At 38.8% G+C, this 26,886-nt stretch overlaps 1 pseudogene; it reads right to left on the reverse strand.

Moving 5' to 3' along the window:
- Nucleotides 1-2,316: 2,316 nt before the first annotated feature.
- On the reverse strand, nucleotides 2,317-17,853 carry LOC146882357 (uncharacterized; annotated as a pseudogene).
- Nucleotides 17,854-26,886: the final 9,033 nt, after the last annotated feature.

The following is a 26,886-nucleotide window of genomic DNA, read 5'->3' on the forward strand; positions in this document are numbered from 1 at the left end:
ACGACGAAAGAGAAGCAAACCAAAAGAAAAAAAAGAAAAGCTACTTGCCACATACATAAGTGTTTGTCAAAAAATAGCCTAATAACCGATCGAGCGCGATCGACCACAAGGCCGATCAGACTCGATCGGTTATGTCAAAATGTATAAAATTATCTAAGTCTAAGAGTCTGCAGTAGGAGGGGCAGTCGCCTCATCAAGCCGGTCGAAGACCCTTTCGAGTTTTCCTTCAACCACCCCCATATGAACATCGAATCGATCGGGGGAGCAGCGGTAGAAGAAGACGGCCTGATCGACAGCGTTCTGGAAGCCCGTCTCATATTGAGCAAAGACTTGCTCATCGACGACGCGCAGCTCAGCCTGGTACTCTTTGGCCTTCTTCTGCCAATCTGCAGCCGATCCGGTGGCGGTCAAGTGCTCCAAGGACAAGTCATCGAAGCGTCTCTGGAGTTTGCGGAGCTCGTCAGTCGCCTCCTTGGCCTTCAGTTGCTCCTCCTTCGCCCGATCATCGGCGGCCTTGAGTAGACCGGCGCACTTGGCATGCTCAGCCTTTTTGCCATTCAGGCGATCAAACTGGGTCTTCCGGCCCGATGCAGAGGCTTTCACTTCTTGGAGCTCCACCTTCGCCACCGCAAGCTCCTTCTCCAGGCTTTCAATCCTGCCCCGGTCGGCACGAGGAAACTTGGTATAAATCGCGGCCAACCTGAGGGTCAGTTCCTCGGCCGTCCGCAGAGCCTCCTCCTCAGACACATCCTTCAGTATGTCCTTAACGCGAGGACCCAGGTGGAAGGAGACTTCCTCGTCAAGCCGAACCTCGTCATCGAGGAAGGCGGTGGCTAAGGACCCGGAAGCCTCAGCCTTCTTGTTCTTCTTGGACGGTCGACCGGTGGGGGAGTCATCCCTCTTAGTTTATTTGCCTTTATCCGCCGTAGCCCCGGGAAAAGTAGAACTGGGGGGCTTCACGATGAACCTCGACCTGGTGACAACGCCCGATGCACCGGTCGGAGTGCTGTGGCAGGAGAAGAAGCGATCGACGGAGCAGCGGGGACACTCTGGAGGGGTGCGACCTCCTCAGCGGCGTCATCCTCCCTTCGTCGAGTCTTGGCACGAGCCATGAACTCGGCATTGGAGAGCGTCGTTCGGGCCATGATTTCTGCAAATAAGAAAAACCGCGTAAGTTAATTGCAACCCCTACAACGATCGAGAAGATCAGAACAACTAACCATAAACTGCCCTCGGCAAGTCCGGAGAGCGGAGGCATTGGATCAGCGGCCTCGGGGGGATCTTGTCGGGCATGGTTTTTAGGACGGCTAGGTCGGTCCGCTCGGTGGGAGCCCAAGGGACAGTAGGTGGAGGGAACGTCGTCCAATACAAGGGGAACTTCGGTCGGCCCTCTTCATCGAAGATATACTTCCTGCCCCGGCCGGGTATCGCAACCTTGAAAAAGCCGGTTTTGAAACCCTTGTACGAGGCGAGGTAGAGAGTGAACAGACTCTTGTTCGCCCCAAGAAACGAAACCCAGCCTTTCGACGTCGTGGGTCGGGTCTTATAGAAGTGCATGAACAGAGGCATGGTGGCAGTCAGACCGACCGCTTGATAAAGAACCTGGAAGGCCTGCATTGACGCCTAGGCGTTTGGATGTATCTGGGTCGGCGCGCATTGAATTTGCCGTAGGACCGCCATCTGCCAGTCGGCTCATAGGGGGCTCACTCGTATCCCTGCACTTCTGGCAAATTGGCCTGTTCCCCCTCGTCGCGGATGTCGATGCTGATGACGTCCCCACTCTCTTCTAGAGCGACGACTTGCTCCACCGCTTCGGCGACCGGCTGCTCTGCTTTAGGGCTACCGCTAAGAAGGATGGGAGAATCCGCCGAACTTGACACTCCCCCGAGCGAGGTCCCCGTGTCTGAGGAGCTGAACAAAGCGGAGATCGACACGCCGCCCCCAGACACCTCGACTGCCCCACCCGAGGACCCGTCTGAACTCGATGCGTTGGAAGACATTATTACCTGTAGAAAGAAGAAGACGATCGGCGGCTCGGGTAGAAAGAGAGAGGAAAGCGTGAAAACAATGACAACCACACACACCTATTTATAGGATGACCTAGGGACACGTGTCAGCACCAGAACCACATGATCAAGCATAGATCAACAGCCCATACTTCGTAACGCTTCGCATCTTAACTAACAAGCACGATCTACGAAGCAACATAACTGTCAGGAAACCCTATCGGCCCATCGGCATCGTAGTCCTAGTAAACCTTCTCGCTTCACCTACATCATCGCTCAAGGCTGGGACGACTTGTGTACTATATGCCCCTCAGTCTATCGGCCATGCCCAGTCCTCAGGTCCATCGAACAAGGCTGGGAGGGCTTGTATACGAAACATATCCACCGGTCGAGCGGCCTCACGGATGAACTGCATAAGACCATCGGTCAATCGGTTTCACAATGAACCACGTATCATATCGCAAGGAACCATCGGTCGATCGGTCTCGTGAATGAACCATATTAAGGACCATCGGTCTATCGGTATCACGAACGAACAACATATTATATCGTAAAGAACAATCGGTCGATCGACCTACATATTAATTACGCATTACTCCGCGACGGATCATCGGTCGTTCGGTCCCATACGAACAACACCTTAACTTATAAGGGACAATCATTTGATCAGCCACAAGGTCGATCGGTCGATCAATCTCCTAAATGATTCGTGTAGTGCTTTATATATGACCATCGGTCGATCAGTTATAAATAAAATATTCACGTTAAAATCAGAAGATAACCAGCCTAGTCAAGCGGCCATCGGTCGCACGACCAAACAACACCAGTCAATCAGATTAAGCGTTGGAGCCTTTTAGACAGGTATCCCGATCGTCTGTTCAACCGATCGAGCGAGGAAGTGAAATTCTTGGAGAAATTATTACAGTTGCGAGAAGAGGAGATTCCAAGAAGAGGAGTAAGATCGAAGAAGCTTTTAGGAGACTCTTGATCCCTATACCCGAAACAGTTTGAAATGTAAAATTTTATATTCTAAAATATACAATAAAAATGTTCTTCTGATTTTATGTTTTGAAATACAATTTTTTTATATTTGAAATATAAAAATTATATTTTGGATTATCCAATCCAAAATATGTTTGTATTTCAAAATACGCAATCCAAAATAAAAATAAAAATAAAGTTCTAAAAATAGTTTATGAGAATATAGGTTGAAATTATGAAGGTGCAATAACCTTTCAACAATTGTTATCATGTGTCCTTTCCTTATGTCCTTTGTATCTCTGTTTGGATTCGTACTAATAAAGTCCATTGGAATTATGACTCATGACCAAAAAGAAGAGTAAGCTAAGTGGAACCCTTTTTTATTCATCATGTAAATAATATACAAACAAGTCTTTTTGCAATGCATTTCGATCAGGTTTGTAAGAGAAGTAGTGGCCTTATTGCCATACTGTTAGTGACCTTCACTTGGACTTAGCCACAACCCCTAGTTCAGTGGTCCCCTGCGTTTTCTAATGCTTGGTCTTTAGTGAGTCAGCGTTTAGTTTTGGATATAGTTCGGTGATTCTGATTCCAGATTTTTTTATTTTATGGGCAATGTTAGTTATTAATGAAGAGAGTTTAATCTACTACTTCTTCCATTTTCGAATTATTAACGGGAGAATTTAATCCAACATCTCTTTCACCATTCTTTCTAATTTTACTACTTAACCAACATTATAGTTCTCTTTGGTTCCATAATTTGTTTGGTCATATTTTTGAAATTTATGCACCAAATATATATATATATATATATATATATATATATATATATATATATATATATATATATATATATATATATATATTAGAAAACTGGTAGTGAAACTCCAGTAGGATTTGGCCACAACACCGGAATCAAGTGTGGTCCTGAAATATCGCTGTGAAACATTATTTAGTTGCTGTTAGGTTGAAAAGTTTTATTCTGCCCTAAGAGGCTAAAAATAATGTGATCTAACCATTATTATTTATAATAAATTATTAATAATTGATTATGTATAAACAAAAGGGTAAGTTGGTTCGTTAAAAAAAACATTGACATTCTTTTTAAGTACAATAAAAAATAATCTTAGTTAAAAAGAATAATTTCGTTAGTTTCATTTCAACTTCGTTAATGGTTAAGAAAATTATGTATTTAGATTGCTATGTGTGATTAGTAAGAGAGTAACTTAAGATTATAAGTTTACAAAGCAATATTTTAAATTTACAAGTAAAAGATAAAAGGGCCTCTCAATAAACATACTAGTAAAATTGGTTAGAGAGTTGTTTTACTTTAGTTTGTTGTAGTTTTTTTTAGATTAATAAGTGATTTTTTGGAGTCTTAGAGGGTGATGATGTCACTACTTATATGTTTGTAAGCATTCACAATTTAAAGTTTCTTATGAGCTCCTCCTCCAAACTATAGGTGCCAAGCACAGGCGGAACTTGGACAAAAAATTTAGAAGTGTCAAATTAGATTTGTTATTATAAATTTTTTAGTTAGAAAAAAAAGGTTTCTCATTTTTTCTCTTCATCTCTCTGTTTAAAACAAGCACACATAATAATAGAACTCAAAAAATATGACTATTATTCGCTATTATATCATGCTATTATATCATGATACCAAAACATGAATATCATTTTAGATAAGTCATTCGTACCTTATCAATTTGATTTGGTGAGCATTGTCAAATTTGAGGACGTTTTTCCCGGATCGCGTTCTAATGAATTTTTAAATTCATTATATATAACTTTAGGAACTTTAGAGATTTTTTTTTTCATTGTCTTGAATTCTTGGTTCTCATGAAAAGTTTAGTTAACGTATATGCATTTTTTTTTCATCTTTATCACAAACCTTCTTCTTTAAAAAAAGAATCAATTTTTTTACTCTTTATCATAATCTTTCTAATATAAATTTATCACATCTCACCTATTTAGAAAAAGATAAAATTTATATTCACAAATCACAATTATCACAATGCAAAACATAAAACTCAGTAAAAATCAACACGGTATAAATTCAAAAATTAAAAAAAAAATGCCATAGGCAGCGGAAAACACAAAATCCCTAAATTTCATACTTAAGGGTTATAATAATTTGGGAAAGAGTATAATTAGGGTTCATACCAATTTCATAAAAGAATCCCTACAATCATAATTAGATTTATACTAATTTGGGATAAACTTAATTTGGATAAACATCCTAAAAAGAATCATAAATCTAACCTAGATAAATCATAATAAGATACTAACCTTATCTGTGACAGATCATGTGAGAATGTATACATCAATCTCAATGTATGTGTTCCCCAACCTCTGTTTTTTAATCTATCTCTTTGTATTTATTTCTCCTTACACACTTTCACGATAATTTACACAGTGAAAAAATCCTATAGTAAAAAAAATCCTAATCTCTTTTATAAATCAATGTGTCCATTAAATTTTTTATTTTATATTTTATTATAATTTTCATAATATAAACTTAATATAAATACAATTTTAAAAAATATATAAAAATATATAAAATAAATTAAAAAAAATTGAGGGAGTCATAGCTCCCCTCTATCATAGCATAGTTCTGCCAGTGGTGCCAAGCAAGGTGGAGAGGCTATGGTGGGTGTGGAAGCTATATGGAAATGGGTGAAGTGGTTCGGTTATGGAGTAGGTGAGGTGGTGTTTGGGTGCTCTCATGAGAGGTTGGACCAACTCATGAGGGAATGGTGACTAGAGGAAACCTAAAAGGAGTGCTCTAGCCTAAGTGACTTTAGAGATAAATAATAACACAAATTTGACAACATTTCTTTATTAACCTCAAAGTAGTTTTTACCAGAGCTGTCAAAAGGGGTTGGAACCCTCGAGCCAACCCAGCCCACCATGGGTTCGGGCCGGGTTTCGTTGAAAATTTTTTATAAATTTCAATACATGTTGATTCTTGACCCAGCTCACCTAGAACTCGGCTCACCTGGGTTTAACTCGTGGTGAGTCGGGTTGGCTCACCAACCTGTAAATAAAGGGTCACACAAGTGTTTTTTGTTAAGTTGGGCTTTGCATTTGGGTCATGTTAGGTTTTTTTTTAGCCAATACATAGATAATTTGTATTTTTGTGATTTTAGTTTGTATTTGAATTGTATTGAAGTTTATTTAGATTTTAATTAGAATTATAATTTAGTTTTGACAAAAAAAATATAAAAAGATTGTATTTTTTTAATTAAGTGAGCCCATAAGCCAACCCATTTAACCTACCAACCTGTGGTGGGCCGGCCGAGTTCAAATTTTTTGACTCGCTAATAGGTGAGTCAGGTTGGATTGACTCACTAAGTGATCAACTTATAGTGGGTCGAGCAAGGTCGGGCCGGGTTGGGTCGAGTCGAGTTACCCATTTTGACAACTATAGTTTTTACCTTGTGAGAGGACCTCTATTTATAACTCAAGAAACCCTTGAGGTGTCTCAGGAAAAAAAAAAAGAGAGCAAAACCTTACTATATTCTAACTTGGGGATTAAGGGAGACACATGTGCCAAAGGTGTTTTGCCAAATGGTAAGAGCATATGTCTCATGCACCAAAGGCACAAAGACCAACATACTCTTACTCTTGGATAGCAAGCTAGGCACAAATGAGGGTTGACTTATGGACAACCTTAAAAGGTGCCTCCTTTAGTGCAAACCCTAGGCCCAAAACCATACACTACTACCCAAGCACAAATACAAAGCCCAAAAGAAATCCTAAACTACTTGACCCATGATACAAGGTCCAAAAGAAAATCTAATACTATTTGTCCCACAATACAAGGCCCAAAAGAAACATACCCTGCTAATATCATAGACCACTGGCCCAAGAGAATAAGAGCTTGAATCCACTTATCTCAGATAAAGCTCACCTTTCTTGTATGCACTAGTCATGACTGGGGGTGCTTTGCCATCACCTCCTTCCTCTTAAAAATGATTTGTCCTTAAATCTTCACGTTTCTCCATGACAACATTCTTCTTTTTGGTTATTTACAGTCTTCTTCCTCCGAGATCAAAGAACTTACTACAATAAATACAAGACGGTATATGGGTTAAATGAACAATTGTTCAAAGCATGTAGCTTCCAATGATCATATACTCTTTATATAATGAATGATAATGATATTTGTTTTTAGGAACATTTTCTTGTGATTCCTTTAGCCTTGTGTTGAATCCATTTAATTTTGAAGTGACTCCCTTTTTCCATACAAGGTTTATTTTTTGTCTTGCCTTTCTCATTGGTGTTGTATAAATTAAAATAACTTTATTAACGATTTTATTAATATTAAATCTTTCTCAAAATAGCCAGTACAAAAAGAAAAGAAAAACAACAAAAGGGCCTACTAATTAGACCAAAAGGGCATGTTTGTGACCCTTCTTTCATCTTTTCAAATCACACATGTTCACTGTTTTCATAAATAATGAGCACAAAAGCTGACAAAAGAAGAATAAGAAGAAACACCACTCTCCAACGTTCGAATTCAAAACCCACCACACCATATAACAAAGAAGAAAACAAGAATATTTCATATTTTCTACTTCTAACTTTTTGGGACAATGTTATCCTATTCAGAAATTTTCCATATAAACATACTTTAGCTTGTTATAACTTTTTGTGTAACTTGTAAAGTAGTATATAAATAAGAGACGATAGTTTTATAATAAATACATATTTTTAATATGTAAATTCTATTGTAGCTGATTGTTTTAATAAAGAGAATATTTTTAACTACGAATGATTTCTTATAAAAAAGATTAATAAAATAGAATATTTCATATTTTCTACTTCTAACTTTTTTGGGACATTGTTATCCTATTCAGAAATTTTCCATATAAACATACTTTAGCTTGTTATAACTTTTTGTGTAACTCGTAAAGTAGTATATAAATCAGAGACGATAGTTTTATAATAAATACATATTTTTAATATGTAAATTCTATTGTAGCTGATTGTTTTAATAAAGAGAATATTTTTAACTATGAATGATTTCTTATAAAAAAGAATAATAAAATTTAATTAAAAAAGTGAAGACTAAAGATGATAGATTATGAAGAGAATGTGGTTAGGATTATAAGTATTCGTCCGAGATCACATCTATGAGATACAATATATTTATATTATATAAGTGAGTGTAAAGTTCTAATTTTATAACATTGAGTTAGACTTAATTCTTAAAATGGTATCAGAGACATTTAAAGTCTATTTTAACGAGATTTATTATTTGTTGGGCTTATCATGTCACCACTAACCTCTGTTGAACCATTCATAAATATCTAGTTGCACACTTAAGATGTATATGTCTAGGTGTGAAAATGATGTGTTGGAGATACTACATCCCCTAAAAATAAGACAAATTTACAATATATAAATGAGTGCAAATCTCACGTTATAAGCCAGTTTTATAAGATTGAGTTAGACTTAAAATCCACACTTTATGAATGTATAAGTAAAAATAAAGGTTAAATATGTTTTTAGTCCTTCAACTTACATATGATAGTGAAATTCATCCATCTCAAAAAGTTCATACAAAATTGATCGTGATACTTTATTAATGCATGAAATACATTCTCCACCGCCAACTATGATAACATGTCTAATGATGAGTGGATTAAAAGGTCTGAACACATGGCTAACACATATAATTTTGAAAAAAATATTATTTTTCTTATTTTTGTTTTCTTTTACTTTCTTTTTCTCTTTTTTCTTTCCCTCTTCATCTTCTTCTACGCGAAGGGTCTCATCACTACACCTTTTCCATTCAACCAGACCCATCAACGGTGACGCTACTCTCCTTAATCTTCTTCACACATATGGGAGATGGTTTCTTCCTTTGAGAATATTCTAAATGCTAGGACTCGTGCCTACGCGCTCCACCTGTCACTAGCACGCCAATTGGTGTTGGAGTGCTTGTTGGCGTCGCTAGCATGCCTATTTTCTTCTTCCATGTGAGGTGTTCATCACTTCCATATTACTATTAAGGCTTAAATACTATTTTGGTCCCTATTTTCATCGCACTTGTTTAGTTTGGTCCTCATTTTCATTTGACATTCAATTAGGTCCTAATTTTCGTCAATTTTAGTTAATTTGGTCTTTTTTTTCTAGCGATGTTTAAATAGTTAACAATTGTGAACAATGAATGTCACATGCCAGTTCCTATTTTTTTTTTTTAATTTCTAAATTTCTAAATTTATTTATTTTAATTTTTAAAAAATTGTCAACATATCAAGTTAATATCATGTTACGAGTCAATGTCAGTTCTCAATATTCGATATTTTTATGCTATTTAATTCTAATTTTGGTTAAAATTGAATGATTATGTCATTTTTCAATTGAGACCAAATTTATTTTTAATATAAAAATTATAGTAGTATTTTAATTAAAATTGCCATTTTTAGTAATTATTTTTTAAATTTAATTATAAATTATTAGATTTAATTATAAATTGAATATAATTTTAGATTTAATTATTAAAAAGAAAATAATTATTTAAAATATTATTACAATATAATTATTAAATATTTTTTTCTAACAATTATGCTCTAAATATACTAATATTTCTAAAATTAACATTTAAAATATTATAAATATTAGAAATATTTTAGAAAAATATACTAATATTTCTAAAATTGACAGTAGTTTAAAACATTTTAAATTTTAATATCTAAAACACAATAGAAATATTAAATGTTTTTGATTTAAATGTCAATTTTAGAAATATTATAATGTTTTTTTAAAACAATTAAAAATTATATTCTAATAATATTTTAAATAATTATAGTTTATTTAATAATTAAATCTAAAAATTATATTTATTTCATACAAGAAAACAATAAATTGGAGTTTGTCAAAATTAGACACTAAAATTGAAAAAGGGACTCAATAACGTTGCTCAAGCTTCCCAACAATCTATAACGCGAAACCCAAGGGCATTATAAATTCTATCGTATGTTGATGTTGTAGAGTCGCCATATGTAGATGCTGTGTAAACGTTATAGAGTCGACTATATGTAGACGCGATAAAATTTTTCATATGTAGATGCTATAGATACAACCATACGAAGACACTATAACATGAGCCTAACCATCTCTAGATGCAACACTATAGCGTGGGCTTATCTCGTGCAAAATTCAAATTAATCTCAACGCAAGCCATGTAATTTACACCTAAACACTATGTTTGATGAATTTTCATGGTCTCTTTGGCATGTATCCGACATATGGGACTAAATTGAATAAAAGGAGATGACACAACCATGAACTGACACGTGATACTAGCATTGACACGTGGTACTGATATTGACACATGACACAATGTTGACTTGACATGTAGACAAATTTTTTTAATTAAAAGAAAATCAAGAACACATGACATGCACTATTCACACACATTACCTATTTAAACACCAATAGAAAAAAGACCAAATTGACAAAAATTAAGACTTAATTGAATACACAACGAAAATAAAGAGACCAAATTGAACAAGTACAACAAAAAATGACCAAATTGAACAAACACATACAAAATTTGGACAAGATAAATATTTAAACCTTCCGATAACTTACTTAAAAAAAGTTTAAAATCACGTCACTTCAAAATAATTTTGTGAAAATTTACTTTGAATACGAATTCAAACACGCAAATACATTTGGACAGAAGATTTTAGTCAACTTTATCTACAATATCATAATGACAAAAATAGTATAAACAATTATATGTTGATTTAACTTCTTCTTAGAAAAAAATAATTGATTATTTGTCGTGAAACAAATCAAAACACATTGCAAACTTGTACAGTTTTTCTTCATAGTAACTCATACTGCCGCCACCTTACAATTTAATCATAGACAAATTGAGTATTTCATTGAGATCTAAGATCGCGTGAAAATTAAAATGAGACATTTTTATTATAGAAGTTAAATAACTTAACTGATTAGAGGAAATTGATTTTCTTTGGAGTTTCATTTTTGTTTGTTTTTGGTCCTGAACAAACTTATAGGGAGACACTAAAAAAGTATGCCAAAAATAAAATAAGCAAAGTAAATAATAGTTTATAGGATTTTCAATCATTATGATAACTTTAGTAGGAAAGAAAAAGTAAATTTTGAGTTAATTATAATAAATATTGATATATTTTATTTTTATTATTATAAAAAAATTATTATATTGGTACAGTAATTTGAATTTTATTGTTTTCATTTAAATTTGATTAATGTTTAATATAATTAATTGTCTTGTTGATCTTTAATAATTATTATGTGTAACGTCCCATTTAATTTAATACGTAAAATTAAAGGAAACGTCACGTGATAAAAGCATAACAACGCAGTCCTGGGGTCCTTAATATCACCCCTACAAAACTAGGCACACCACGATGCCGATTAAGGTAGGATAGCTGTATACGAATACATCGTAGAATGAAGCGTAGAAATACAGAAAGAAATACATGGGTCGTGGCCCTAAATAAACACGAGGACGACTCCAGCCCAGATGGCTAAGCTACTGGATCACCGCTCCCTTTCTGACCACGAGGACCTCGCCCATCTGCTCCCATCAACCAAGTCGATGATCATCGCAAGAAAGAACAGCCACATACAACACAGACATACAACAAAACGGGTAAGCTAGAGCTAACAACATACATCATGCAGTCAAACCTATTTTCATCATTTCATATCCACATAGCAACCAAACATGTTATGACTCTTCATCCATTACACTACGACTCGACTCGACTCATCCGGATACGTATAACTTGGTCGGATTCAGCGGATGCTTGCACTCGTGTGGGTACCTCTGCTCGAACCTGAGCTGCTCGATCCCTGAGCTTTGTAATACCAGTGTTATGATGAATCAAAATCTCTCCCACCACGAGGTTAGCCCTTAATGAGTTTCAGGCCTCCTGCTACTCCCACCACAAGAGTCAGTCCGCTCTAAGTGAGACTAACTGACTCCTCGGAGCGTCAGGATGCAACCTTACCTTGAATCCTTACCTAGTTATACAGATGGGGCACCACCATGAACACCCACTAACAGAGGCCATGGAATTACGTCCCGACCACTGAAGCGCGACCCCGGAGGTCTCACCTAGAGACCCCAAGGAATTAGACGCTGACGCAGACCAACATTCATAAATCAGCAATAAGCTAATATTAATTTATATTTTCCAATTCCATCTCAACCTTTGAAGTTCAATCCTCATATCAATCCTCTCACGATCCCTACCTCTGATCATTACCACCCCGATGAGTCTGGGGCCTAGTTTCACATCAATATCATGTTCCTTTAATTTCAAACCACCCATTTATTTCGCGTGCTAAGTCTCATACCAACACATTCATCCACAATTCATGAATCATGTCAAACATATATTTCCTACTCCATTATATACATGTACATCATCACACAATCATGCCCAATCAAAACAGATCACACGGGAAACATCAAAAGTCCAAAACATAGCACAGCCTCGCCTAGCATCTCGCCCAGGCTGAGGGGTCTCGCTCAGGCGAGATGACTCGCTCAGGCGAGCCTCCCCTCGCCTAGGCGAGAGCACAAAAACTGGTGTGTGGGCATCACGGGATCTCGCTTAAGCGAGATCCCTCTCGCTTGAGCGAGTGGCCTGCTCGCTCAAAAGGTGAGCGAGTCGCCTGGGCGAGATCTCGTGCAGAGATCTCCCTGTTTCATCTCGCCTAGGCGAGATTGACTCGCTTGGGCGAGATTTACAGGTCTCGCCACTGTTCTTCACTGTAACAGCCCAGTTTTCTCATCAAACAACACATGCAAGATATTTTTATACATCCAAACGACAGATCCCACCATACATTCAACAAATAACGCACAAACCATTCAAAAAGAGACTCAAAACCATAACCCTAACTTCCCGTACCTGGAAAAGAGCTAATCGGAAATTCGACGTGGAACTTTGGGACACAGTAGCTCGAGAGATGGACCTAGAAGTGGGGCGAGAATCACAAGCCGAGCTCTTGGGATGGACTGGTTCGAGACGAAGAACGAACCCTAGCAGAGGGGTGGCGGCTGCTGAGTTTAGGGCAAGGGTCCTGGAAAATGAAGGGTACCCCTTAGGTTTAGGGCAGACCTAAGGGTATATGCGTTTGGGCTGGCCTTAGGCCCAATCACAAGGGCGGCCCACTAACCTTTAGTGGCTGACAACAAAAGAACAACAATAATAAAAAAAATGGGCCTTACATTCTCCCCAACAAGAAAATTTTCGACCTCGAAAATAAAGACTCACCAGGTAAACAAGTGTGGGTGTGATTTTCTCATGTCCTCCTCTAACTCCCAAGTCGAGTCACCTGTCCTCCGATCCCAGATGACCTTGACAAGACGGACGGTCTTTCCACGACGTTCCTCCACCTTGCTATCCTCAAGAGCGATGGGTGGTACTTCCACTGTGAGATCTTCCCTGACCTGTATATCCTCAGCTTCCAACACGTGAGCCGGATCGAACACGTACTTCCTCAGCTGTGACACATGAAACACTGGATGAAGGTTCGCCAACTGCGGGGGTAGGGCTATCTCATAAGCCACTGGTCCAATCCTCCTCGTGATCTGATATGGGCCAAGGAATTTGGGTGAAAGCTTCCTTGAGCGGAGAGCCCTTCCCACGCCCGTGGTTCGGGTCACCCTCAAGAACACATGATCTCCTGCTGCAAATTCCAAAGGCCTCCTCCTGCGATCCGCATAAGCCTTCTGCCTGCTCTGCGAAGCCAACATCCTATCTCTCACCATCCTCACCTTCTCGGTGGTCTGTGCTAACAACTCCGGTCCAACCAACACTGCCTCTCCATCCTGATACCAACAGAGAGGAGTCCTACACCTCCTGCCATAAAGAGCCTCGTATGGCGCCATGCCAATGCTCGCATGAAAGCTGTTGTTGTAGGTGAACTCTATCAAAGGCAACACCTCATCCCAAGCCCCCAGATGATCCAATATGCAAGTCCTCAACAAATCCTCTAGTGACTGGATCGTCCTCTCTGACTGGCCATCGGTCTGAGGGTGGTAAGCTGAACTCATGGTGAGTTTGCTACCCATAGCACTCTGCAGTGTCTGCCAAAACCGGGATGTGAACCGTGGGTCTCTGTCGGAAACTATGCTCGAAGGTACTCCATGCAACCTCACAATCTCTTTGACGTACAGCTGGGCCAACTTGGCCATGGACATCCTCAAGTTCATTGCCAGAAAGTGTGCACTTTTGGTCAACCGTTCCACTATCACCCAGATAGTGTCATGTCCTCTAAAAGTCCGTGGAAGATGAGTCACGAAATCCATGGAGATGCTGTCCCATTTCCACACCGGTACCTCCAACGACTGTAGAACGCCACCGGGTCTCTGATGCTCCACCTTCGCCTTCTGACATGTCAGACAGGCGGACACAAACTGAGCCACATCCTTCTTCATTCCCTGCCACCAGAAAGTTTCCTTGAGGTCCTGGTACATCTTAGTCATGCCAGGATGCAAGCTAAGACGGCCCTTGTGTCCTTCCTCAAGGATCAACTTTCTCAACTCAGCATCATCCGGTATACATACTCTGCCTCGAAATCTCAGTATGCCATCATCACTCACAGCAAAGTCTCTAGCCTCGTCTGATCCAAGCTGTTCTCTAACTCTGTTCAGACTAGCATCCAACAACTGTCTCTCTCTGATCGAGCCCAAGAAGTCACTAGATATAGTAAGGGTACTACACCTAATGGACTCGGATCCCAACTCCACCTGTAGCCCCATGTCTCTGAACTTCTCTAGTAGCTCTGCCTCTTTTATCATGAGATGCGCTGTGTGCACCGTCTTCCTACTCAAAGCATCTGCCACCACATTTGCCTTCCCCGGATGATATAGAAGCTCGAAGTCGTAGTCCTTCAGGAATTCCATCCACCTCCTTTGCCTCATATTCAGTTCCTTCTGATCAAACAAGTACTTTAAACTCTTGTGGTCGCTGAACACCCGAAACTGAGCACCATAAAGATAGTGCCTCCAGATCTTCAAGGCAAAAACTATAGCCGCCAATTCCAAGTCATGAGTGGGATAATTACGCTCATGTATCTTAAGCTGCCTTGAAGCATACGCCACCGCCTTCTCCTCCTGCATCAAAACACATCCAAGTCCAAGGCGGGAGGCATCACAGAAGACTTCAAACGGTTTTCCGACGTCCGGAATCACAAGTATCGGTGCACTGGTCAATCTCTTCTTCAGTTCCTAGAAACTCTCCTCACACTTATCCGTCCAGGTGAAGGGTTGGTCCTTCCGGGTAAGCAAAGTCAAAGGTGCCACAATCTTGGAGAATCCCTCTATGAACCTCCTGTAGTATCCTGCTAACCCCACAAAGCTCCTGATCTCTGTGGCCGACTTAGGATTTTCCCACTTTACCACTGCCTCGACCTTCGTCGGATCCACTGCAATCCCATGGGCGGATATCACATGCCCCAAGAACTGAACTTCGTCCAACCAGAATTCACACTTGGACAACTTGGCATACAGCTGCTTCTCTCTCAAAACACCAAGCACCAACCTCAGGTGTTCTGCATGTTCCTCCTGAGTCCGGGAGTAGATAAGGATGTCATCTATGAAGACCACGACAAACCTATCTAGGAAAGGTCGGAAGATCCTGTTCATGTAGTCCATGAACACTGCCGGAGCGTTGGTCACACCAAACGGCATAACCACATACTCATAGTGGCCATACCTCGACCTGAAGGCTGTCTTCTGTACATCGTCGGCTTTTACCAAAATCTGATGATAACCCGATCGCAGATCTATCTTCGAGAACACCGATGACCCATGCAACTGATCCATCAAGTCATCAATCCTCGGGAGCGGGTACTTGTTCTTGATAGTCACCTTGTTCAGTTGCCTGTAATCCACACACAGGCGTGAACTCCCATCTTTCTTCTTTACCAACAACACAGGTGCTCCCCAAGGCGAAGTACTGGGTCGGATGAACTGTTTCTCCATCAGGTCTTCTATCTGTTTCTTGAGCTCTACCAACTCTGCCGGAGCCATACGATATGGGGCCATCGAGACCGGGCCTGTTCCTGGAACTAGATCAATGGAGAACTCCACTTCCCTACCGGGAGGCAACCCTGGTACCTCCTCCGAAAACACATCCACAAAGTCCTGGACGACTGGTATCTCAGACGTCGTCTCTCCTCTCTCCGCCTCCATGTGTGTGAAGATCACGTAGCACTGCGCACCGTCCTTTAGCTCCCTCATAACATCCTGGGAGGACACCAACTCATGCTCCTCCGAGTCGGGAAACAACAACTTCTTCTCCCGACAATCTATCAGAATGCGATTGGCGGAGAGCCAATCCATCCCCAAGATTACCTCCAACTCCTGTAGAGGTAGGCAGATTAAGTTCACCTTGTACCTGCGCCCCTCTACCTCCACTGGAAGCCTAGCACACAAGGACGACGTCCTGATCAAACCCGATGCCGGAGTAGACACCGCAAGCTCACACTACAGCTCGCGCACCGGCAGACCCAACCGTTCCACACATGCAAAAGACACAAACGAGTGTGTCGCTCCAGAATCATATAACACACAACATTTCATCCCAGAAATCACACAACAACCCATAACAAGGTTACCTGAACCTGTCGCCTCTGCTCCTGTCATAGCATAGACTCTGCCCGTCGCCTGAGGCTTGTTGCCTCTGTCTCTCCCCTGATGCTGCTGGGGTGCCTGAACTGGAGGGCGTGTCGCTGCCCTAGCAAGGTTGGGACAATCTCTCTCAAAGTGGCCTTCCTTGCCACAGTTGTTGCACCGACGGTAACCCTCCCTACGTGGACACGCATACCTCGGGTGGGGTCCTCCACATGAGTAACACCGAACTCGACCCTGCTGCGGAGGAAAACTCCTCGACTCCTGAGGCTGATGGGGTGGCCTATCATACGGTCTCCTCCGCTCCTCCTGTCTGGGCCTGGACCCAGATGGTCCACCAATCCTCTGGGGCGGCTGTGCCTGCGGTGGGCGCTGGCCTTCCACCTCGCGTTTCATCTTCTCCATCACTCTGGCCTTCTCTACCAGAGCAGCAAAGTCCTTGATGGACAGGGGTGCCACCATCAAGCGAATGTCCCCTCTGAGGCCGTTCTCAAACTTACGGCATCTCCACTCCTCGTCAAGCGGCAACGTGTAGAAACGGCTGAGGTGTTTAAACCTCTCAGCATACTCTGTGACAGTCTTCCCTCCCTGAGTCAACTGGAGGAACTCCACCTCCTTAGCGTATCGGATGCTGTCTGGGAAGTACTCGGATAGAAACCTCTCCCTGAAGGTTTCCCATGTCACCGGCTCATCCCTCTCCTCCAGGATGGATCTGGTGCTGCTCCACCAATGCTCCGCCTCTCCCGTGAGCATGTAAACTGAGAACGCCAACCTGTCCTCCACCGGGCACATCTTGGCGTCGTAGATGCGCTCCAGGTCCTTCAGCCATTGGTCTGCGGCGTCAGGACTAGCCTTCCCATCAAACTTCGCCGGGTGGTGCTTCAGAAAATCCTCCAAGCTCCATTCCCTGACCACAGGTCGTGGCTCAGGACCAAACACAGGTGTCGTCGTCCTGCTCTCCTCCATCTGGCGGAGGGCCTCCATATGCTGCCTATGAGCATCCTCAGCAGCTACCCTTGCAGCCTTCATCTGCTGCATCACTGCCTGCTGCTGCTCGAGCGACGCCGCCTGTCGCTGCATGGATGCCTCATGCTGCTGCATCATCACAGCACTCTGCTGCGTCATCGCTGCTACCATCGCCTCCATAGCTCTGGCGATATCTGATGTGTCCCCCTGGGATGACTGAGAAGTCCGGCGAGGAGGTGCCATAGTCCACTGGCACATAGAAAATCACTTGGTTAGACTCGATAAAGGCAAGAATTTCACTAAGAATACTCAGAAGACACAGAGAAAGCTAAGCGGACATCCAAGTCCACAGACCTAAGGAATGACCGCTCTGATACCATAAATGTAACGTCCCATTTAATTTAATACGTAAAATTAAAGGAAACGTCACGTGATAAAAGCATAACAACGCAGTCCTGGGGTCCTTAATATCACCCCTACAAAACTAGGCACACCACGATGCCGATTAAGGTAGGATAGCTGTATACGAATACATCGTAGAATGAAGCGTAGAAATACAGAAAGAAATACATGGGCCGTGGCCCTAAATAAACACGAGGACGACTCCAGCCCAGATGGCTAAGCTACTGGATCACCGCTCCCTTTCTGACCACGAGGACCTCGCCCATCTGCTCCCATCAACCAAGTCGATGATCATCGCAAGAAAGAACAGCCACATACAACACAGACATACAACAAAACGGGTAAGCTAGAGCTAACAACATACATCATGCAGTCAAACCTATTTTCATCATTTCATATCCACATAGCAACCAAACATGTTATGACTCTTCATCCATTACACTACGACTCGACTCGACTCATCCGGATACGTATAACTTGGTCGGATTCAGCGGATGCTTGCACTCGTGTGGGTACCTCTGCTCGAACCTGAGCTGCTCGATCCCTGAGCTTTGTAATACCAGTGTTATGATGAATCAAAATCTCTCCCACCACGAGGTTAGCCCTTAATGAGTTTCAGGCCTCCTGCTACTCCCACCACAAGAGTCAGTCCGCTCTAAGTGAGACTAACTGACTCCTCGGAGCGTCAGGATGCAACCTTACCTTGAATCCTTACCTAGTTATACAGATGGGGCACCACCATGAACACCCACTAACAGGGGCCATGGAATTACGTCCCGACCACTGAAGCGCGACCCCGGAGGTCTCACCTAGAGACCCCAAGGAATCAGACGCTGACGCAGACCAACATTCATAAATCAGCAATAAGCTAATACTAATTTATATTTTCCAATTCCATCTCAACCTTTGAAGTTCAATCCTCATATCAATCCTCTCACGATCCCTACCTCTGATCATTACCACCCCGATGAGTCTGGGGCCTAGTTTCACATCAATATCATGTTCCTTTAATTTCAAACCACCCATTTATTTCGCGTGCTAAGTCTCATACCAACACATTCATCCACAATTCATGAATCATGTCAAACATATATTTCCTACTCCATTATATACATGTACATCATCACACAATCATGCCCAATCAAAACAGATCACACGGGAAACATCAAAAGTCCAAAACATAGCACAGCCTCGCCCAGCATCTCGCCCAGGCTGAGGGGTCTCGCTCAGGCGAGATGACTCGCTCAGGCGAGCCTCCCCTCGCCTAGGCGAGAGCACAAAAACTGGTGTGTGGGCATCACGGGATCTCGCTTAAGCGAGATCCCTCTCGCTTGAGCGAGTGGCCTGCTCGCTCAAAAGGTGAGCGAGTCGCCTGGGCGAGATCTCGTGCAGAGATCTCCCTGTTTCATCTCGCCTAGGCGAGATTGACTCGCTTGGGCGAGATTTACAGGTCTCGCCACTGTTCTTCACTGTAACAGCCCAGTTTTCTCATCAAACAACACATGCAAGATATTTTTATACATCCAAACGACAGATCCCACCATACATTCAACAAATAACGCACAAACCATTCAAAAAGAGACTCAAAACCATAACCCTAACTTCCCGTACCTGGAAAAGAGCTAATCGGAAATTCGACGTGGAACTTTGGGACACAGTAGCTCGAGAGATGGACCTAGAAGTGGGGCGAGAATCACAAGCCGAGCTCTTGGGATGGACTGGTTCGAGACGAAGAACGAACCCTAGCAGAGGGGTGGCGGCTGCTGAGTTTAGGGCAAGGGTCCTGGAAAATGAAGGGTACCCCTTAGGTTTAGGGCAGACCTAAGGGTATATGCGTTTGGGCTGGCCTTAGGCCCAATCACAAGGGCGGCCCACTAACCTTTAGTGGCTGACAACAAAAGAACAACAATAATAAAAAAAATGGGCCTTACAATTATGTATGTTTTATTACAAAAATTACAAAATATATAATTAATATAAAAAATAATTAAAATTAATATTAAAAAAATTATTAAAAATATTAAATTTACGATGATTAAATAAATAGTAAAACATTTATTTCAAAATAATTACATATCAATATCATATTATACTTTTAATATTAAAATTATATATTTTCATTAACACTTATTATATTGAACTAATTATATACTAAGAAAAAAAAAATTTGATGATTTTAGTGCAAAGACTTTCTCTCGAATCCTTTACTTTTTCAAACCACATTTCTAATATCAGAAGTAAGTAATGTGCTCAATCTAAAGTCAAATTATTCTACTTCTGTCAGACTTTTATTTTTATTTTTTTTATAGTACCAGTTCTTAATTAGATTTTACTTACTTTTTAGTCTAGCTAAATTAATTTAAAGCAAAATCTTACAACTTTAATCAACCATGTTCATGAAAAAATAATCAAAATTTTTATGAACGTAGTCGTGAACTTTTTCATCAAATCATGATTAATGATGGTAAGTAAACTTTTACATGCTTCTAAATGGATCTTAAAACAAAATCTTGAAACACTAATGAACTATATTTACAAAAACCACATAATTATGTATGTAAACTTTTTCATTGAAATCATCATAGTAAACTACTATTTATTTATTTATTTGCATTTGAGGCCCTTTTTTATCCATAAATATTCCTTCAACACTTCTAAGCATTTTAATTTTTCATGAGGTGTTAGACATATTCTTCATAGCTCTGCTATGGCCCCAGAAAAAAGCATGATCTTCGCTTGATTCTAACTTTGTTTGGTTATAATGTCTAGAAAGAAAGTAAAAGAGAAAAGACAATATCTGATTGAGAAATATGTGAAAATGTTCAATGTGCACACTAAGTCACTAACTTAGGTCGGCCATAAATATCACTATCATAAATATGGTAACCAAAATGGCATGACATTGAACCAATATTAGTAACTTCTAATACTATATATATATATATGTGTGTGTGTGTGTGTAACATAATGAACTCAAGTGACATTTAAAATTGACTTTAAAACAAGACAGAAAGAAACATAATTAAGTATAGCTTTAAATCCTTTGTTTAAGCAAAGTATTATTAGTATTGGGTTCTTACATTAAAGAATTAACAAAAACAACATTCTTAATTAAATATCTCAAAGAGACTTCTAAGGAGAGAGAGTCAACAATGATAGAAGTCTTTCTCCAAAAAGATGGCAATCCTCGGCCATATAATAATGTTTGTTTTTACAAGTATTAAGAAAAATTAATAAATACACAAGAGAATATCAAACTTACAAAATTAACCTAATTATATTAACTTTCTTTAGTACGTATGATCATTATTTGATATTAAAAATATAGGACAAGTTTGCTTAAACTTAAAAGAAATAATTAAAAAAGAATCATTTATTTAACAAGCGGACATGATTATCTTATAAAAAATAAACTACTTACTTTTAAAATAAGATACTAACACATAAAAGAATAAACACATGTTTGTTTTATTAAATAAATTTCACGATGAATGGGCTCTCAAATCATGTTTCATCTCGAGAAGAACATAAAGAATTATATACTAGCTAGAGTGTTTAGTAATGTTAAAATTAAATAGATTGTCTAGCATTTACCGTTTATCATTTATCTTAATGATTTTTTGCTATTTTGTTTTCTTTAGTTCTATAAATAGAGAACTTTATATGTATGCTAATTACATTGTATTTGGTGAATAAATTGTCTTTCTTGTTATTGATGTATGAACCCAACAATTAGCATCGTTAGTGGAAAGTGTCACGCTAGTAAGAGACTTGTGGGTTAAAATACTTGGATTTTGAGGATAAGTTTTCAATATATGAATGACTCACTTGAAAAGAGAGCTATGAGAAATTTATGGAGTTGAGAGTCACATTGGTGGAGATGAGGTAGATGAAAAATATATAAGGAAAAAAACAAAAGCTTATTATCTTATAAGATTTTGGGTTGGAGGTTGTATGCCATAATTTTCTGTCTTGGATAAGGCATTGAAAAGTCAAGGAGAAAACTATTGTGTCAATATGGATGAAACTTGAGTCATTTTATATGACTAGACTTTGTTTGAATCAATACTTATGATCGTTCAGAATGACAAGATTAGGAACAATGGTGGAACAACTAGCAGACTTTAACAACATTATGAACTATCTAGAGAACACTAGAATGAAGCTTGAGGATAAAGATAATACTTTACTACTTCTAATCGCCTGCCCAAAAAGACATTTTAGCACCATTAAAATTCATTGTTGTTTGGAAAATAAAAGGTCATTACTTTAGAGGGGGTGTAGACCTCAATTCGAATAATGAGTTATAAAATCTTTAGGAGTACAAAACAAACAATTGTGGGTTGAGGTTGAATATCTTGAAGTCAAATGGTAAGAAAAATAAGGAGGTGAAAGGAAAAAGTCAAACCATTTATATGATAATAGGACAAATTGAAGGCTTACATATCTATATAAGGAGAAGAAGGAAAAGAAGGAGAAGGGTAAAACTCTCATTTAGAAAGAGGTCTGTTGATGTTGCATTTGTGTCTAATACTTATGAGCCTATTAGAGTATTGGTGGCATTTGTGTCAAATACAGAAAGTTACCACATATGTCTGATGAAAGAGTTCTTTAAGATCCTATAACTAAAAGAAAGGTGTAGTTCTTCTTGGAAAGAATAAAACCTAAGGTGCAAGGCATGGGATCAATCGAATTGAAGATGTTTGACCACTAAGAGATGTTATTTCAAGATATAAGGTATGTTTTGGAGATATAAATCTTTGTCAATTTGTATGTTTGATCTTATGGGTTTGGTCAGCCAAGATTAAACAAGATACCATAAAGATTTTGACGTTGATGGTCTCCTCTTCAAGCTAGGTGGCTCCAAGCAAGGTGAGAAGCTCAATGTGGTTCGTAAGCTATATATATATATATATATATATATATATATATATATATATATATATATATATATGGTGTGAAGGGTGAGCATATGGTGAAGAGCTTTCAAGAGAGGTTGGGTCAACTCAATTGGAAGGGTGGCTTAAGGAAACCTTGAAGGGGTACTCTAGCGTAAGGTGACTTAAAAAACAAGTATGACGCAAAATTGATAGCATAACTTTACTAATCTCAAAAGTAATTTTTACAAGGGGAGACACCTCTATTTATAGCTAAAGGAAACCATGGAGGTGTCTCACAAAAAGGAGAGTAAAACATTAATTCTCTATAACTTAGGGACCAAAGGAAATGTGAGAGCCAAGGAGGGCTTGTCACATGACAAGGTGCATCCTATGCCTCTTCAAATGAGGGCTTGCCATATGGATTTACTTGGTGTAATTTTCATTTATCAATTATTTTCAAGTTTTCTTAAGAAGCATTTTTGGGGTTTTGACATTAATCTTAGGATGAAGAGAGAAATGCCACATCATTTGCGCCATATCAGCCCTTTTTCCACATCAACATTAGTAATGGGGCGGCCCTTATTTAGGCCTAGAGTGACAATTTTGTAATTCTGATGTTGAGAGTGACAATTTTGTAATTAGGAAAATGTTGTGTGACATGACCACGAGTTTTAGGGTTTGTTAGTTTTCTAGAACTTGATTCCACCATTATATCTTCTCTTTTTACGTTTTTGAACACCATTGAAGAGCCATTATACGCAGGCACTCTGTATTCACGTTTTCTTCATTATTGGATAACACCCAACTTAGGGTTTCACATTCTGGTTTGATTATTTACTTTTCTAGTTCAGTTTCTCTATTTTCATGATGCATTTTCATTCTATTTTGTGTTGTAATTCAAATCCCATTGAGAGTAATCTTGTGTATTGATTCCTTGAAGAGAATGAAATGAAATCTCGAGGTTCTTATTAAATTTGCATTTTTCTTTTGTTCTTTGTAGCTCTTCATCCTCTTCAATCTGTGGTAAATATATGAACACGAAAATGGAAGCATACTCAATCTCAATTTGGTGTTTATGCATTTTAATCAGCCCATGTTCATGCTTAATGAGTATGTGTTATGTCATAATTTCTTAATTTGTGTGTGAGGTTGAAAGATGTGTACTTTGCTTAATTTGTGTTAATCTCTACTTTGTTGGTTAATTTTGGGTTCCATGAGAGTAAGTTGGACAATACAATTAAATTTGTGACCTATGATTGGTGGATTTTCATGTGAATTCAAGGAGTCAATACATTTTTATATATATATATATATATCTAAAGTTGCTCTTGAATCTGCTAGGCTCCACTAACAAATACAGATGCAACTAAAATGCATAAGTTGACTTAAACATACAGAAAAAGTTCAATTCAGTTTATCTTCTTATTTTTTTTTCACCTAAAATAGCTAACAAAGCAAAATTGACCTTAATGTTTATTTACTAGAGAAGTGAATAACTACCGGGATAGGTCACAGAGCCAGTACCCTTCAATATCAATGTCCGAATTGCATTTAAAGAAAAAACAAAACATAACCTCCAACACTTTTACCTCACACAATGAACATAAAATCTTAACCAAGAACATAAAAGGTATATCAATAAGGAACCTCCAGGTAAATTCTAGGTGTACCTTGACTCTATAGAAGCCATTGGATCACAACCACATATGACAAAGTGCTAGAGTGACGAAGAGGGTGTGATGAAGCTAAATCGCGAAGTCATTGATTCTCTACGAATGAGGCTACCACAGAGGCTACGACGGAGATTGAATCGCGATTAGCTATTGAGGCCACGACGGAGATGGCGCGATGAAGACAGTGCGATCGAGACAATACAACGAAGACAGTGCGACAAAGATGGCTGCAACAGAGGCTCAACATAGCTTAATCACGGAGCAGGATCAATTGGGGGAAAAACTTAGGTTTTCGCAACTAAGGAGGGAACGGGAAAAACTCACTTAACTTTTCTGGTTTGGGAGGGAACGCGTGAATTCACCCAGGAGAAAAATATATTGCCATCTGCAGAGGTCATAAACCTCCTAAAAAAAAAATTCCCATCTATCATCATCTTTTAGAAAACCCATTATAATCAACCCATATAATGTTTATTTGTGGAGGTTTTTTGTAAGCTCCATAAAATGATCCAGCTATATATTTTTTTTAGTGTGCATTTATGTATATATAATTATGCTGATAATCATATATTTGTCGGTATAATTAGTTCTGGGTGGAATTCATTGACAAGAAAGAAAAAAAATTAAATTTTATTAATATTAATATATTTTTTAAATAAATAATAATTAATATTATATTGAAAAGATAAATTGAAATGTTACTAAAAAGGCTAGGTAGGATTCCATCCAGTTCACCAATCACACTAATTCTGATTAAATAGCAATTCAAATTATTCGGTATGCTATTATATGGTTATTTAAATATAATTATTGACAATAATGGTGCAACCCGGAAAGTCCTGGTACTATGTTACACCCATTTATGTTCTCACTGATTTCATTTTACATTTGACGCGAATAATGTGTGAAGCAAGAGCGTCGTTATGATAGGTTGGGACTAAATGAGAAAAACACTTGAATACAAGGAGAAAACTATTTTAGAAGTGGGAGTAAGATTCCTATCTTCACTTGATGTGAAATATTAGATTCATGCTAAAATTTAAAAAAATATTTTTTAAATGAATTTAATCTTACAAAATTATATATATGTGTGTGAAGACATAAAAAATAACTATAGACCGGGGTGGTTTTTATTGAAAGAGTACATTCTAATATTAAAGGTTAAGTATATAAAGATTTTTAATAAGGAAACTAGTACGAGACCATTTTTTGTTTTTTTATTTTTGGAATAGATATTATTATTATTATATTTAATAAAAAATTAATTTAAATTATTTTTAATTATTGGTTTAGTGAAGGTTCATTCATGGTGGCCAACGGTGTTGCAGTGATGGTTCATCAAGCATGGTGTTGGTGGCTGCTCGCCTTTGCGTTTTACGGTTCAGATGCACGATGGTTCATGGTTTCTGGTGAATTTTAGGCGCGATGGAAGGCGCGGCTGCTCTGACGACGTGCAGCACAATGGCTGCCGACGGCCGACCTGATGGAGGCTGCCAGGGTTTCCAAGAGAAGAAGCTAGGGTTGAAGATGATGACATGGAACACCCTGATTGGTTCACATGCATGTGCAAGGATTAATGCCACGTGGAATGTTTTAATTGGAATGATTTAAAAGTTGGGGATTGCCACATGGCATGATCTGAGTGAGTTGGGTTTAAGTGGTAGGAGGGGTGTAAATAAACAAAGTCAGGGGTGTAGAAGTAGGTTTTCTGTAACCCATTTGAAAAAAGGGGAGTGTATATGTAATTTAGGGGGTGCAGAAGTGATTTTTCCAGAACTTGCTAATTTCAGCCTTATTTAAAGGTGATTTGTAACTTCAATCAATTTATTTTTCCACCTTGAATGAGCCTAATCTTAACTTCAGTTGCATCAACAAACGTTAAAATATCCAAAAATAATTTATGTAGCTAAAAATCACTTTTTAACACATTGTTATCACACAAGCTCAGACAACCTAATTATCAGAATTGTCAATTAAATCACTCTTTAAGAACACAAATTCAATTAAATACCCAAAATTAAACACTGAATGAGGGCAAAAATACGCATTCATCAAAGTTACTTTGGTTATTTAGCTTTTTACTAGATATAAAAGGTAAAAGAATGGACATGATTAGGATTAGTAATATTTAATTGAGAAGTTACTTTGGTTAAATTAATCTTCAAAGTTCTTGCTTTTGATTGAGAAGTTACTTTGGTTAAAAGTAAGGACGCCAACAAATTAATTGAGAAGTTACATTGATTAATTTGAAGTCTTAAACAAGAAATCAATAACAATAATCTTTAAGAAACCAATGATGAATCCTATTTTGAAAAAGCAGT

This window comes from Vigna unguiculata, chromosome 10, assembly GCF_037176805.1.
Source record: "Vigna unguiculata cultivar grain cowpea cultivar isolate G323 ecotype 2 chromosome 10, ASM3717680v1, whole genome shotgun sequence".
Classification (NCBI taxonomy): Eukaryota; Viridiplantae; Streptophyta; class Magnoliopsida; order Fabales; family Fabaceae; genus Vigna; species Vigna unguiculata.